Source organism: Mustelus asterias, chromosome 12, assembly GCF_964213995.1.
Source record: "Mustelus asterias chromosome 12, sMusAst1.hap1.1, whole genome shotgun sequence".
NCBI classification, from domain to species: Eukaryota; Metazoa; Chordata; class Chondrichthyes; order Carcharhiniformes; family Triakidae; genus Mustelus; species Mustelus asterias.
In genome coordinates, this window is record NC_135812.1 from 36,637,279 (window position 1) to 36,654,171 (window position 16,893).

The window sequence follows — 16,893 nt, forward strand, 5'->3', positions numbered from 1 at the left end:
TAATCATTACACAGACTGTGAGAAAGCATGCTTTGCAGAAATCTGAAGTACTGGTTCATTTTAATCAGAAGCTACCATTACTGCTTGCTTACCACACCTCACCTTATGAAATAGGGGCAACAGTTTCACACATTATCCCTTCAGGAGAAGAACGACCAATAGCTTTTGCTTCATGTACTCTGTCTAGTGCTGAATCTAACTATGTTCAGCTAGATAAAGAAGCAGTGAATATAGTTTTTAGCATAAGAAGGGTTGAGGTAAAAATGATACCACCAACTAGTTTTGCTAATATTCTTTACTTTTTGCTGTCACAGCTTCTCAAATTCAAAGATACACCAGAAATTCTCCCATGATAGGGAAAGTGACGTATATAGTATTGAAAGGAATGATAGCTGGAATGTATCATCCACATCCTGATTTGAAACCATTTATGTCAAGGAAGCTTGGGTTGACCGTCCAAGGTGGGTGTCCATTGTGTGGAATCCGAATGATTATTCCTCCTAGTCTCTGTGAAAGAGTTCTTGCAAAACTACACGAAGGACATCCTTGTCTGGTCCAGATGAAGGAATTAGTTATTTTTGGTGGCTGGGTTTGGATGCTCAGATTGAAGAAAAAGTGGGACAGTACCAATCCTGTGCACGAATAAGAAATACACCACCATTGTTTATTCCTGTTTGGCGCGAGAGTGGTAAGGGAATTGTGGCCAAACTCTGGCTTACAAGGGAAATTAGAGATAGTATCAGATTCAAGGAAGAAGTATACAAATTGGCAAGAAAAAGCAATAGGTGTGAGGATTGGGAGCAGTTTAAAATTCAGCAAAAGAGGACCAAGGGATTGATTAAGAAAGGAAAAATGGAGTATGAAAGTAAGCTAGCAGGGAATATAAAAACTGACTGTAAAAGTTTCTATAGATATGTAAAAAGAAAAAGATTGACAAAAACAAATGTAGGCCCCTTACAGTAAGAAACAGGAGAATTCATAACGGGGAATAAAGACATGGCTGAGGAATTAAATTTGTACTTTGCTTCAGCCTTCATAAAGGAAGACGTGAATAATGTGCCAGAAGTTCTGAGAGAAACATGTTTTAGTGAGGGGCTGAAGGAAATCAGCATTAGTAGAGAATTGGTTTTGGGGAAATTGATGGGAATGAAGATGAATAAATCTCCAGGTCCTGATAATCTTCATCCCAGTGTACTGAAGGAAGTGGCCCTGGAAATAGTCCAGGTGGTTATTTTCCAAAATTCTTTGTAGTCTGGAATAGTTCCTACAGATTGGAGGGTAGCTAATGTAAGTCTGCTATTCAAACAGGGAGATAAAAAGAAAACAGGGAACTAAAGACCAGTGAGCCTAACGTTGGTACTGGGAAGTTGCTAGAGTCTATTATCAAGGATTTCATAACTTGGCATTTGGAAGGCAGTGGTATAATCAGACAAAGTCAGCATGGATTTACAAAAGGGAAGTCATGCTTGACAAATCTATTGGCATTCTTTGAGGATATAACTAGTAGAGTTGACCGAGGAGAACCAGTGGATGTGGTTTATTTAGGCTTTCAAGACTTTCGACAAGATCTCACATGACAGATTACTACGTAAAGTTAAAGCACATGGGATTTCAGGTAATGTCTTGAGATGGATAGAAAGCTGGTTAGCAGATAGGAAGCAAAGAGTTGGCATAAATAGGTCTTTTTCTGATTGGCATTCAGTGATTTGCGAGCTTCCACAGGGATCTGTTGGACAACCAACTGTTCACATTATATATTAATGATTTGGAAGAGGGAACTGAATATATTATCTCCAAATTTGCAGATACAAAGTTGAGTGGGAGGGTGAGCTGTGACGAGGATGCAGAGATGCTTCAGGGTGATTTGGACAGGCTGAGTATGTGGGCATCTGCATGCCAGATGCAGTATAATATGGATAAATGTCAGGTTATCCACTTCAGTAGCAATAATAGGAAGACAGATTATTACTTGAATGGGTGTAAATTGAGAGAGGTGGATACTCAACGAGGACTCGTGCATCAGTTGCTGAAAGTAAGCACGCAGGTACAGCAGGCAGTAAAGAAGGCAAATGGAATGTTGGCCTTAATAGTGAGAGTTTTTGAGTTTAGGGATAGGGATGTTTTGCTGCAATTGTATAAGGCATTGGTGAGGCCACACCTGGAGTACTGTGTGCAGTTTTGGTGTCCTTATCTGAGGAAGGATTTCCTTGCTTTAGAGGGAGTACAGTGAAGGTTTACCAGGCTGATACCTGGAATGGCAGGTCTGTCATAAGAAGAGAGACTAAGTCAGTTAGGATTATATTCTCTGGAGTTTAGAAGAGTGAGAGGGGATCTGATAGAAACTTATAAAATTCTAACAGGGTTAGACAGGGTGGATTCAGAAAGAATGGCCGCGATTCTCCCATTGCGACCCACAGCTTTTCTGTCGGGTTGTGGTGGGAGACGCATGTCTGCAGCTTTGAACAGAGATTTGCCCATGCGCCAGGAATGCATGTGCATCTCCCAGAGCCGGCGAACAGTCGCTGGTCAGACCACGCTGGAAACAGGCAGGAAGTCAGGTAAGTCATTTAAATCTTTTCTGCATGTATTTTAAATATGTATATTTGTTCATTAACGGGATCTTTCAGGTCCTGATTGAATCTCCCATTCCGCCAGGAGTACTTCATTCCAGCGGGGTTCACACTAGCTCCCCACATTCAGGGAACTAGCGGGAGACCCCGGCGGAATGAAGGGGGGGACAATCGGGAACCCGCAGGGGGTCAGGCAGCGGGAGGTGGTGCCACCTGGTCATGGGCACCCTGGCAGTGCTAGCCCGTGCTCCCTGGCACTGCCCAAGGTGCAAAGTGCCCATGCCCAGGGGGCACCTTGACACTGTCCAGCAGGCATCGGGCAGTGTCAAGGGGGTAGGGTCTACTGTGGGCAGGGTCTAGATGCGATCGGTGGGGGTGGGGGTCCCGCTGCCACTCTGCGTTGGTATCGTCTGGGATGGAGGGAGGGTAATGATTGGGGCGGGCTTGCGGGGGGGGTGGTCAGCAATGAGGCCAGTGATGTGTGTGGGGGGTGTGGGGTTTGGGGGCCAGCGATGAGGCTAGCGATGTGTGGGGGGGTGGGGGGGTTGTGGGAGCCAGCAATGGGTGTAAGGGTTGGAGGACAGTGATCTGGATGCTGGGAGGTATTTTCAGCGATCTCCCAGCGCTTTGTGCATGCGCGGTTTTCGCTCATCCTGCCAATTTCAGGCTCTTTGGCGTGAATAGCCCCCCCTTCCCACCCGCAAGCATTTAATGATATGCACGACTGAGGCCTCTGCAGTGCACAGAGCACGGAGATTTGGGTGAAAAGCTGAACTGAGAAAACAGTCGGGATTGAGAACAGTTTTCCCATCAATTCAGCACTTTTGGGAGAATCGCCCCCATGTTTCTTGATGATTGTGTGAGGATGATGTAGAATTAGTTCCAAGAGAAGAAGTGTCTACTGAAGTTCCAAATCAAGCTTCTAGGGTCAAGGACAACCAAATTCCAGAATGTCATATACAACCAAAAAGGAAAACAAAATCCTCCTGATTGTGTTTATTATTGACTGTGTATAATGATTAATGATGGATAGTACTGTGTCTACAGTATTATTGCGTCTCTGTATTTTAGTAATTTGTCATCATGACCACAGAAGTAAAGGGGTCAGGATGTTATATATTTAAAAGGATTGACCAATGGAGCCTACAGTGTGAAAAGCAATGAAAAGAAGTAATTCTTTGAGAACGTTGTTCTCTGCTTGGAAAAAAGTCTGAATTACAAGCTAATCCAGAACCTTTGAAGTTTCAGAAATGACAAACCACTAAAATGAGCTGGCACTGCCCCTCACCACTCAGCCTTTTGGGAACTTTCTCCTAAGGTGGGTAGGGGAGTTGGGAAAATTGAAAGATGAAAATCCAATGTGCTAAGTGTGGAATGTTAGTGAAGAAAAGGGTGATTTTAACCACTTAACAAACATTGTGAAATTAACCACAGAGTTCAGAAAGCCTGAGCTGTCAATCAAACAATGTTTCTTCTGGGAAACAATGTTTTATTATTATATTAACTTTGCAGATTTGAGCCAAGCTTTATTATATATTCTTGGCTGAGAGCCCACACAGCTATTAGAATGCCAGGAAGATCCTGCAGGATCTTCCTCTTGGAAGATCCGCAATGGAACCAGCCTGGTTGGGAGTGCCAGACAGGGACCTCTGACAGGGACCAGCCAGCACTCTTAAAAGGAATTCCTAAAAATAGTACAGCCAGGGAGGGAGTCAGGAATCCCAGAATCATGACTCGACCGCCAGTGAAAATCCAAGTATTGGTTAATTTTAATCCAGGCCATTGTATCCATAAATGCTTAATTCTGAAATAAATCTGTCTAATGTGAATTATTCAGATTCAGCTACAACTGAATTTTATGTTGAACAGGTAGTTCATTGTTCACAGTCGTATTTTCTGGTCCTCTGACGTTAGATGTCCCATCACTAAGATCTACCGAACAATTAAAGAGTAAGCAGATCTTCAATCTCAGTAGCACCACAGGAAGTGGTGGCCAGTACTGTGGTTGCAGCAGGCCCCGGAGCAGAAGCTGTCAAGGAGACCTGAAAGGCAAGAAAGTAGGGTTGGGGCTTGACAGGCCAATTAACAGGCCCTGGTAAGGAGTGGTGGGGGGGGAGATGTATGACTCACTAAGCACCATTATGATGATGCCCTGGTGCAAAGTAGTTTGACTCCTACCTGAGCTCTGCATGCACGCTGGCACCTGGGCCCCCATCTGGGTGGTGGGTAAGGGAGCACTAAACACCCATGCAGGGCCTCAAGGTGAGTGGGGTGGAGGGGGGGGGGGCAGGGAATGCTCCTGGGTTCTGGGGATGCCATGGCAGATGTTGTAGGTTGCTGCCAATGACTGCCACCCGCTGCAGCCAGTGAATGATTTGAGTGCCTTAATTTTCACAGTAGCAGTGCATTGAAGGGCTTCAACCACCAACATCTATGTGTAGGGTCCCTCTGGCGACAGTTGGGGAAAGTTCATTCCTGTTGGAGGCTAATCAGAGACAAATTAGTCACAAGTGTGGGGTGAAATAACATTCATTGGTGCCAATAAAAGTGCCTTCAAATAAGTGCTAATATAAAAAAAGTGAAAGTAAGACTTTAAAGTGCCTAAATATTCTATCTACCCAGTGTTGCCCTTCACCCGTGCCATCTTAGTGCTGCTACAACTTCTTAATCTTATGTGGCCTACCACTATTTCTCAGTGTCTCCCCGGGATATACATCGGAGGTGGGCGTGGCCACCTGCCTACCACACCCCGTGGTCTGTGATGCTCTTGGCGCTTGTCCTCTGGAGGGCCTGGACCTTAAGGGCCCTGGCCAGCTTCCAGGTATCATGGACATATCCATGCCTTCCTGTTCATCTCCCTGCCCCTGAGATGCCCCGGTGTCAGGAAGGGGGGAGTCAGAAGTTGTAGTCACTGCTGCAGTCTCCTGGGTGGAAGGCCCCAGCACAGGCTCGAGCCCTTCCTCTACCCTTGGGGTTCCTGTGGGTCCCTGGGTCACTCAATGGGATGTCGGTGCTTCTGCTGTGAGCTTCAGAAGCTCCAGGGTCATTTGGCCCTGCCAGTCCTGTGTTCTTGCCATGGTATGCAAGCCCTCAACGATGGCCCTTTGAGTCTGCGGCCACCTTTCAATGGCAGCAGCAAGTGCCCTTTGAGACTGGGCCACATTCTGCAGCCCCTCCGCCATGGCACTCTGTGAGTGGGCCACGTTCTCAAGGGCTGCTGCCATAGCTCACTGTGTCTCGGCGCTGTCCTGTTGGATCTCATGCAAGCTTTCGAGCCTCTCAGCCATGGACCACAGAATCTCAAGAAGCCTGTTGAGGCACTCACCTGTGACCTGCTGTATCTCAGCCATGGCCCTCTGGGACTCTGATGTGGCTTGTTGTGACTCATGGTGAGGATTCCCTGCCCCAGGCATTCCACTGCGGATACCCTTGCACTGTTGGCCTGGGAACCACACAAGACAGGCAATAGCTGGTCCGCCTGAAAGCTTTTGGACTCCTCCCAACAGCCTGGCAGTCGGTCCAGTGTTGCTGTCAGCCTCTCCTGCATTCCCTGGCTCTGTTGCTGCATCTCCAGCAGCTGAGGGAGAAGTGATCGCATGTAGCCTGGAGCTAGCTGAGTCCTCGCCTTTGGCAGGCCCCCATGTGCCAGAGGCCTTGGATGTTCCCTGCTCCACAAATATACATCAGCAAATGTGCCCTGCATGCCAGAGAGTAACACAGATGTCTCGCCACTAACTTGACCCACCGATGTGATCATCTCTGCGATGGTGAATTGTGAGGTGGAAGCTGAAGCAAAACTGGTGCTGGCCTTGGAGATCCCATCTTTGGCTTCCTCTGAGGAGTCTTCCGAGCTGTCAGGGGGAGGATGGGTGGGAGTGGCAGTGGGGGCCGTGATGGCTGATGGCCCCAGTGCATCTGGGTCCCTTCCTGCAACACAGGACACAAGGTTAAGTGCAAAGGAGGAAGAGGAACTGGGATGTATGCAACTTACTTGAGATATGTCCAACTTCTGTGGTCCAGCCCAACCATGCTGTTGTTAAAGGTACGGATCCCCTCCTTTTCTGCACGCTACAGTGCCTGGTACCAAATGTGGGTGAGGACCCTGATCTCAGGCACACCACCCCCTGTCTTTGCCCTCTCCCAGTGGTTATGGGCACTCTTCTTCTGTGGGGACAGAAGGAGCCATGTAAAATATGATGGCAGAAGTCCTGCTGGGTATTGGGGGTGGCCCTCAGAGGGCAAGGGTTGTGATACTCTTGGGGGTCAGGGGTTGGAAGCATGCAGGGTGCTGGGGGGGTGAGGGAATCTGGGGGACCTTTAGGGAGAAGATGCTAGATGAGGTTAAACACTCTCCCTTGCTGAACGGATTAGGTCATTCAGTTTTTTGCGGCACTGCCTTCTGGTCCTCTCGGCCTTGGCACTCACACATGCTGACACTGCCTCTCAGGCTGCTTTTCCATCCCTTCCCCTGGGACAGCCTCTTGCTGGTGGAAAGAGTGTGTCTTGATTTGCCTCCACTGCCTCCAGCAACCTGGCAAGATCTCCATCGGACAATCTGAGGGCTGTCTTCCTCAAAGCCATTTCCTCCTGCACTACCTGCCTGTCTGTCCATCCTTGGGGTTTTTATGGAGCTCTCCCTTGTTAGGGCAGATCAGTTTGGGTGAGTCATGCACCCATTAGAGCATTGCAGCAAGTTTAATGCAGTTTGCCTTGTTACCATTGAAGGGGAAGCCAAGTCAGCACTTGCAGCTGTGCTGATGGGGGTGGGTGGGAGAAATGTGCCTCTGCGATAATTGGGGGTTGGGGGGAGAGAGAGGGTCATGTCACTCGGCAATCGGGGCCGTGGGGGGTGATGAGGGGGCCATGTACGATGGGGGGTGGTTAAGGGGGTTGGTAATGTTGGAGGGATCCCCGATGTCCATGGGGGTGGGAGGGGGGAGGCTGTATCTGGCTCGATTGTTGGGGGTGGGGGTTCTTTCAGGAGAGCTGCTGTTTTTGAGCTTTTTCTGAGCTTGTGCAGTTTGTGGCTCCGATCTGAACTACAGGCTGCCTGGCAAATTAAGCCCCACCCACTGCCACTAGTGGCTAGAAACAGTTTAGCCCATATTTTCAATGTTGAAGTGCATAATATTGGGAGTGAAAACTCGCCCAAAAAAACAGATCAGGAACTCTCCCGTTTTCACGCTAGCTAGACACTTCAAAAAAATCTCGTATATTTCACCCAGTGGGTGCAATTCTCCCATTTACACTCTTAAGTGCTCCCGCCATCAGGAAAACTGGAGTATTTCCTGCTGGTGTTAGCAGCACCTGTTAGGTGGTTTTCACCTGCCTTGAGTGTGTACAAATATGCATAGAACAAAACACACTTACCAGCCCAGCTTCACATGGTTCGGGGTTCTCAACGTTCAGAGACAGGACCCCCCTTCCCACCACAGACATGGCAATTCCCCACTGACAAGGGGAGCACCTCAACCCATCAGCACATAGGGGCATTCTCCCCCATCACTAAAAGATCAGGTCATTCCCCCCCCAACAACACTATGCAGGCATGCAAGTGACCTGATACCCCCTCCACCCCACAACAGAGATATTCCGAGATGTGGTGCCCTCTGGCCCCCTTCAGGCCACACCCTTTGGCAATGCCAACCTTGCATTGCCCCTTGGCATCCTGGCACTGACACCCTGACCTGGTGCTTTAGACTCCAAGGGTATGGAGGTAAGTGCTTTGCTCATATGCCCCTTTGCTGCTGTCAAGCAGTCAGAAAAAAGGAAGTGAAACGTCCTGGCTGGCTGGTGTGTAATTGATCCAGTTTAAATTTGAGTATTATTGTCACAAGTAGGCTTACATTAACACTGCAATGAAGTTACTGTGAAAATCCCCTAGTCGCCACATTCCGGCGCCCATCTGGGTACACTGAGGGAGAATTTAACGTGGCCAAAGCACCTAACCAGCACATCACTTGGACTGTGGAAGGAAACCGGAGCACCCAGAGGAAACCCACGTAGACACGGGGAGAACGTGCAGAGTCCACACAGACAGTGACCCAAACCGGGAATCGAAACCCGGTCCCTGGCGCTGTGAGGCAGCAGTGCTAACCACTGTGCCACCGTGCTACTCATTCTATCAATCAGAACAAGAATGTTTATAAACATAACATGATTACCCACTAAATCCACACTAAAAATGGCTGTAAATAGTGAATAAGCTTTTAACAGTGTAATAAGTGATAATTATCTTTGAAAAACCTCTGGCCCTGAAAAATTAATTTACAAGTATAGAGTCACATTCCTCGCAGAAGAATACTAATACGAGAGATTTTAAAAAGTTAAAGTAAGTTTTAAAAGTTTTTCTGTCTCTTTCATCTCTTTAATCCTATCTGTATTTCCCAATCTTTATTTTGCTTCCTAATAAATGTTATTTATATTTCCTACTTTTAACGTCCTGTGTTAAACTTTACATGGTTCTGTGAGGATTCTTCAATCGGAGCAGATCAATCAGCCAATTCTTCAATGTGATTGTTCTGCTCAGACATCCGGTGGCAGGCACTCCATTGAAACAAGAATTGGGATGAGTAGAAATCTCCAAAGAGCAGCCCTTAAAAGGTCTACGGGCAACTGAACACAAATTGAACGGTGACAGCTGTTCTCTCTCAACCAAGTGGGAAATTTGGAAATATACTACTTTGGATAACATTGTTATGATTTTGTCCCTATCTTATATGGTGGCACACTAACTGTGTATTATATACCCCACTCTATATTCCTGTCCATTAATGTTGATGGAATATCAGGCAGGTGCATAATGGGTCTCGTTTTGCACACCCAGCTGGCAGAATGTTAAATTCTCCCTTTCCCTCTCTTTGGTGTTCTGTGTTTTATATTGTGCTATTATTGCTTCATCTCTGCAACGTTACATCATTTTGTGGGAATGTCTCTCTCTCTCTGTTGAACTGATCTCTTTCTGTTACTCTGGGTAGCATTGTGATGTTGCCTCACACTATTACACTGGTTGCATTGTTCTGTACTGTTTGTCTCTTAATTATATTGGGTTACGTTATAATTATGTTTCTGTGTATTAGATAATCTTACAAAACAGATCTGTAAGAAATTTCCAAATCCTTGTAAGGGCAGGCTGCATTTGAATGATACTTGTTAGACTATGGCTCAGAAATCATGATTGCCAAGTATTACATTCTTCTTAATATAAGGATTATCTTACATTAATATCATTACTGGGGTTGATAAAGGTGTACAATGTCTCATGATACACCTTAATGTTAGTAAGAGTATACAAATACTTTCAGAAAGCTCCAGTTCGATAGACTCAACTCTGAAAGTTACATATTTGTGGGATTGTCTAATGTCTTAGTGTTTTTAATTCCATGACTTCAGGCAGTGTTGAAGTTTATTGTCTCTAACAGTATAAACTTTATTACTTTAGTTTGCTTCATGCTTCACAAATTCTAAACTCAGCCAAGCAAACCTTGTACCTGTTCTGCAAATCCTCCTTTTTAGAATTATTAAGACATTTTACATTTGATTGTTTTTCTCCTAAACATTTTTGAGAGTGTTACTCTTGCTTTAGATTTGTTTGCAACATTATACAGAAATACTCCAGAAGAATGGCATTTCTGATTTGCTCTGATTTCATCTGTGACGTCTTTCAGAATTTCCAATATCTGTAGTCCAATTTATAATGCTTTCTAACATGTATTTTCTGACATGTAGTTTGAAAATGTTTTTATTCAGGAGGTAATTTAAGAATATTCTGATGACTTAAACACTAACTTGTTTCAAGGAAGATATTTGTTGTAAGCTGGCCCTCTTCTCCCCTATTATCCGAGCCTAACAAAATAACAGTTGAATTGTCCGGAGGTCTTTGTTACAGTATGTTAACTGGGAGGTGACAGCATCATTTTTAAAAAAGAAATATCCGCAATTAGGTTATGTGTTTGGGTTGTGTTCTTGTACTTCTTTTATTCATTTGTGGGACATGGGTGTCGCTGACTGGCCAGCATTTATTGCCCATCCCCAGTTGCCCTTGAGAAGGTGGTGGTGAGCTGTCTTCTTGAATCGCTGCAGTCCACGTGCTATGGGTTGACCCACAATGCCATTAGGGAGAGGATTCCAGGATTTTGACCCAGCAACTGCGAAAGAATGGCAATATATTTCCAAGTCAGGATGGTGAGTGGCTTGGAGGGGAACTTGCAGGTGGTGGTGTTCCCATTTATCTGCTGCCCTTGTCCTTCTAGAAGGTAGTGGTCATGGGTTTGAAGGTGCTGTCAAAGGATTTCTGGTGAATTGCTGCAGTGCATCTTGTAGATAGTACATACTGTTGCTACTGAGCGTCGGTGGGGGAGGGATTGAATGTTTGTAGATGTGGTGCCAATAAATGCGGACTGCTTTGCCCTGGATGGTGTCAAGCTCCTTGATTGTTGTTAGAGCTGCATTCATCCATGCAAGTGGGGAGTATTCCATTACACTCCTGACTTGTGCCTTGTAGATGGTGGATAGGCTTTGGGGAGTCAGGAGGTGAGTTACTTACCGCAGTATTCCTAGCCTCTGGCCTGCTCTTGTAGCCGCTGTGTTTATGTGGTGAGTCCAGTTTCTGGTCAATGGTAACCCCAAGGGTGTTGACAGTGGGGGATTCAGTGATGGTAACACCATTGAATGTCATGGGGCAGTTTTAGAGTGTCTCTTATAGGTGATGGTCATTGTCTGGCATTTGTGTGGCATGATTGTTACTTGCCACTGGTCAGCCCAAGCCTAGATATTGTCCAGTTCTTATTGCATTTGAACATGGACTGCTTCAGAGTCTGAGGAGTCGCGAATGGTTCTGAACGTTGTGCAATCATCGGCAAACATCCCACTTCTGACCTTATGACGGAGGGAAGGTCATTGATGAAGCAGCTGAAGATTGTTGGGCCTAGGACACTACCCTGAGGGACTCCTGCAGAGATGTTCTGGAGCTGAGATGACTCACCCTCCGCAACCACAACCATCTTCCTATGTACCAGGTCTGACTCCAACCTGTGGAGTGTCTGCCCCCTGATATCCATTGATTTAAGTTTTGCTAAGGCTCTTTGATGCCACACTCAATCAAATGCGGCCTTGATGTCAAAGGCTGTCACTCTCACCTCACCTCTGGAACTCAGCTCTTTCTTTGATGTTTGAACCAAGGCTGCAATGAGGTCAGGAGCTGAGTGACCCTGGCGAAACCCAAACTGGGCGTCACTGAGCAGGTTATTGCTGAGCAGGTGTTACTGATAGCACTGTCACTGAACCCTTCCACCACTTTACTGATAATCGAGAGTAGATTGATTGGGCTGTAACTGGCTGGGTTGGATTTGTCCTGCTTTTTGTGTACAGGACATACCTGGGCAATTTTCCACATTGTTGGGTAGATACCAATGTTGTAACTACTGGAGGAGCTTGGTGAGGGGAGCAGCAAGTACTGGAGCACAAGCTTTCAGTACTACTGCCGGAATGTTATCAGAGCCCATTGCCTTTGCAGTATCTAGTGCTTCCAACATTTCTTGATATCACATGGAGTGAATCGAATTGGTTGGAGATTGGCACCTGACATGCTGGGGACCACTGGAGGAGGCCGAGATGGATCATCCACTTGGTACTTTTGGGTGAAGATTGCTGCTAATACTTCAGTGTTACCTTTTACATTAGGCTGGTCTCCTCCTTCATTGAGGATGGGGATATTTGTGGAGCCACCTCCTCCGGTGAGTTGTTTAATTGTCCACCACTATTTACGGCTGGATGTGGAAGGACTGCGACTTAGATCTGATATGTTGGTTGTGGGATCACTTAGCTCTGTCTATCACTTGCTGTTTTTGCCATTTGGCATACAAGTAGTCCTGTTAGATAGCTTCACCAGGTTGACACCTTATTTTTAGGTATGCCTGGTGCTGCTCCTGGAATGCCCTCCTGAACTCCCCATTGAACCAGGGTAAATTCCCTGGCTTGATGGTAATGGTTCAGTGGGGGATATGCCGGGACATGAGGTTACAGATTGTGCTGGAGTACAGTTCCGCGACTGTTGATGGCCCACAGCGCCTCATAGATGCCCAGTCTTGAGTTGCTAGATCGGTTCGAAGTCTATCCCATTTAGCACGGTGATAGTGCCACACCACACAATGGAGGTTATTCTCAATGTGAAGGCGGGACTTTGTTTCCACAAGCACTGTGCCGTGGTCACTCTTACCGATACTGTCATGGACAGATGCATCTGCAGCCGGCAGATTGGTAAGGATGAGGTCAGGTATGTTTTTTCCTCTTGTTGGTTCCTTCACCACCTGCTGCAGACCCAGTCTAGCAGTTATATTGATCTTACAGCACAATGCCTTTTAACTTATGCCATTGAGAAGTAATTGTCTGTGGAACATAGAGAAATGAACAGCTATTTCTGCAAGCATCCTCAAGCTATAGATTATTTGAGAAAGAGTGATTCATTCTTATTGTCTAAATATTGAAACAAGCATCAAAACTCAGAGATTAACAACAGCAACAGCAATACACACAGTAGACCCTGGGGCAGGAGTGGGGTGGGGGGAAAGGGTCATGAGTTGTATTTAAGCCTGCTGCAAGGAGCAGCAACTGTCAGTCTGTGTGGGTAGTTAAAGAAGAAAAAAATGCTGATGCTGAAGAACACTCTAATTTCCACATTTAACTGGTGTGCATTACAATGTGCATTGAGAAGCCCGGTGAGACAGATGGGTCTGAGATTTAAAAATGCAGAAAGCCAGTTGACTGCAACTTTAGCCTGGATTCTGGATTTCACTGCTAATACATAGGTTACCTGGCCTGTCTGAAACTTGCCAGGTTCAACAATGTGAGAGCATTGTTGAAGATTGCAAGGGCTGAGTATTTGACAGGCTGGAAAGCCTTTAATCACAAATCTTTGCATAAGTGAAATGTTTTTGTTCACAAGACTTGTTTTGAGAGTACATTTTCACTGCTTTGGAGATGATTTTGAAGTCTTTGAGAGGTATTTTTGCTACCTTGGCAATTTTCTGTTGGCATATGGAATTCCCAAGTGTCAGCTTTTTCTGAAGCTTGTACAGCTCTACCTTGAACCTCCGATGAAAAACAGGAGTAGCACCAACATCACTACCAGCAACAGGAACGACACCAGCTGGAGCTGCAGCTGCCCTCTCCTTAGCCATCCGCCACTCAACAGGACAGAATGCTAATTCACAGGAGGGCAATAACCCCAACTAAGGTTATACGGGCAGAGAATCAACTTTCTGGACATAACTGAATAGCATTGCTCAGACTTCCATATCTACTATGCTTTTCAATATCTACTACTTTTCAATATCTACGATACACATAAATTTATCATAATATTTCAAAACTTCAGAAAAAACCTCATTAAAGCACTAAGTTGGACTGGAGTAATAGGTAAGTAGACAAAAGGACAAGATTGAAATCAATGGAGAATCATGTGCAGTGTAAAACAAGTTACTGATTTACTATGGGCCCATTATGCACTCCTGTACTGGCAATTTCACCCCACAAAGCCTGCTCACAGTAAAGTCCCATTCGTAACAAAATCAACAGAATTCCAGCCATTATCTCTCTGTATGTCTGCAAAATAATTATGGATGACAGAGATCATCTAGCCCAGTTTATCTTATCCATCTCGAATGACATACAAACATGCATATCAGAAGCAGGAATAAGCCATTTGGCCCATTGAGCCTGTTCTGCCATTTCATAACATTGCCTACATTATACTAGTGACTAGAAATCAAAAGTATTTAATTAACTGTAAAGCGATTTGAGAAATAGTGAAAGGCGTAGTACAAATGTGGGCTTTGTCTTTCTTTCATTACACCTGCATGCAATAGGCAGAGTGACTGTAGCAATGGTGAAATTGGAGGGGCTGTGTTAATTCTGTAAGGATAATTAATCATAGAGCAATCAACTGATGTGAGGAAAGTAGCTAGAAAGAATCACTACATTTAAAAAACAATTCAACTCTGTAGTTAACACAACCTTACCAGTCTGACTTCTCTGGCACCAACCCACAATGTACCATAAATGGCGTCAGCCCCACTTACACTCATGACAGCATCCCTGGGATTTGTCAGTCAGACGCCTATCAGTAGCTCAAGAAAAATATAGATTGAATTGTTGATCTGAATTTTTCAAAGAATGATACATGGTATCGTGATAACCTTTGAGTGACAAAGAGATTTAATACCCAGATTTTGCAAGAATTACAAAACGGGCGTTAACGAGTCAACATCCTGTTTTGCATCGTTCCCAGTTTTTAGTTTCTTACACTTATTTTGATGAGGCTTAAGATTCTCAAGCCTCTGGTACATCAACGCAGCATGTCATCAGAATTGCAACTACGTATTTTAGAATATATGGAAAATTTACTCTGCTATTTGACAAATGTAAAATATTTAATTTTGTGGCACTAAAGCTTATAAGTGAGCACCCCAAACCCCATCACCTCCCATCCCCCACACCTCTCATCATCTCACCCAACCCACCACCATCCTACTAATCTTGCCCCATCAACCCTATCCACCTCCAAGAGTCCCTATCACTAACCCTCCACCCCTTTACCCTTCCACAATCCCCATCAATCCACCACTCCTAATCCTCCAAGCTCCCAGCCATCAACCTCCCTCACCTCTCCACCACCCACATTCCCCTCCACCCCATTCAGTTGGCTCTAAAATGATTCCCAGTATTTGAATTACCATTTTACAATCAGGTATTCAACCAAAAGCACTCTCATGACAGCAGCTGTGAGTAGAAAGTGATACTGCTGATCTTCAGGCAGCTTTGGATTTCTGGTGGGTTTTTCAAATAAAATCGGAGCCGCAAAGTTACTTGAAGGTCAGGAGAAGAAGCACAGCACCTCTCGGTGACAATAACCTGAAAGATCAGCATAAAAAAAATTGAAATCTCAGGTTGGCGGTTTCAATAAAAAAAAGATATTTCAGGTCTGCAACTCAGCCTAGATGACATCGAGCCCAGGCACTCTATAGCTCCTGGGCCACAATGTTTGGCATCACTGCACACCCGTCTTCCAATCCCTGGAAGTCACTACAACCCTAAATTTCTTTGCATCTCTAAAGCCGCTCATTCACCAGTTTAGAGAAAACACAACTCACTTATTTACAGGTTGAACTATGCAGAGGTTTGCAACCTTGTGACTGCAATCAGCTAGTTCCCGAGATGACTGAGTACAGATGCCTGCGCTTACCATGGTGATTCCTCCTCCCTGCTTCCCGATAGGTTCCCTGGGTCAAGTGATCTTATGTTGCAGATTGATCCTTAAATGGACAATCACCATACAATCCAGCTCCTTCCAGGGATGTGCTGGTGACATATGTCTGATGACCTGGGATCAATGAAGAGATTGAAAGAATGGTTATCCAGAGCTCAAGTTGTCAAACCCAGCAGTTATTTTTGCCACCAGCAAATATGCATCCATGGGAGTGGCCGGGCTGTCCATGGTCACATTTGCACTGAGACTTCGCTGGACTATATGTTCCTCATCCTGACAGGATGCAGCAGATTTTTGCCATTCACGGCATCCCTGAGGTCTTAGTGTCCCATAATGGCACAGCATTTATAGCTCAGGAGTTCTGCCAATTGGTTAAGTCAAATGGGATACGTTACATTTGGTCAGCCCCTTATCACCCAGCCTCGAATGGCTTGGCAGAGGGAGCTGTACAAATATATAAAGCTCTGGTGAAAAAGCAAGCTCAAAGTTCACAGCCTTTTCACTTGGCAAATTTCTTGTTATATAATACAACACCAAATGCTACCACCGGGGCTACACCAGCTGAATTATTAATGGGGTGATGCCTACAAACCTGCTTGGATTTGGTGTTTCCAGATTTGTTGGGAACGTGGAGGCTAGGAAAGCCTCCCAGAAAGAACGTCACAACTAGAAGAAAAGGGACAGAGCATTTGAGGTAGACGACCTAGACATGGTGAGAAAGTTTGGCGGTTGACCAGCTGGGGTGTTGGGAAGGTTGTGGAGAGAACAGGGTCAGTTTCAAATGCATTGGAAGTACAAGGTCACCGTGTGAAAAAACATGTGAATCATTTGAGGAAGAGAGCTGGGCCTGATTCAGGGGACCAACAGGTGTGTCCTGCTGCAGATTCCTGTGTGCCAGCTACGGAACCAGGAATACCTAAGGCCTTTGTGGAGACTATGCAGCATCCAGCTCCTGCAGCTGAGGAGTAGGAAGTCACTTGGGAAGACATAGACCCTGAACTGATGAGTTTGCCTTTTGCTCTTGCTGGACTGGATTCATTGTTTGCTTAACAATCCTGT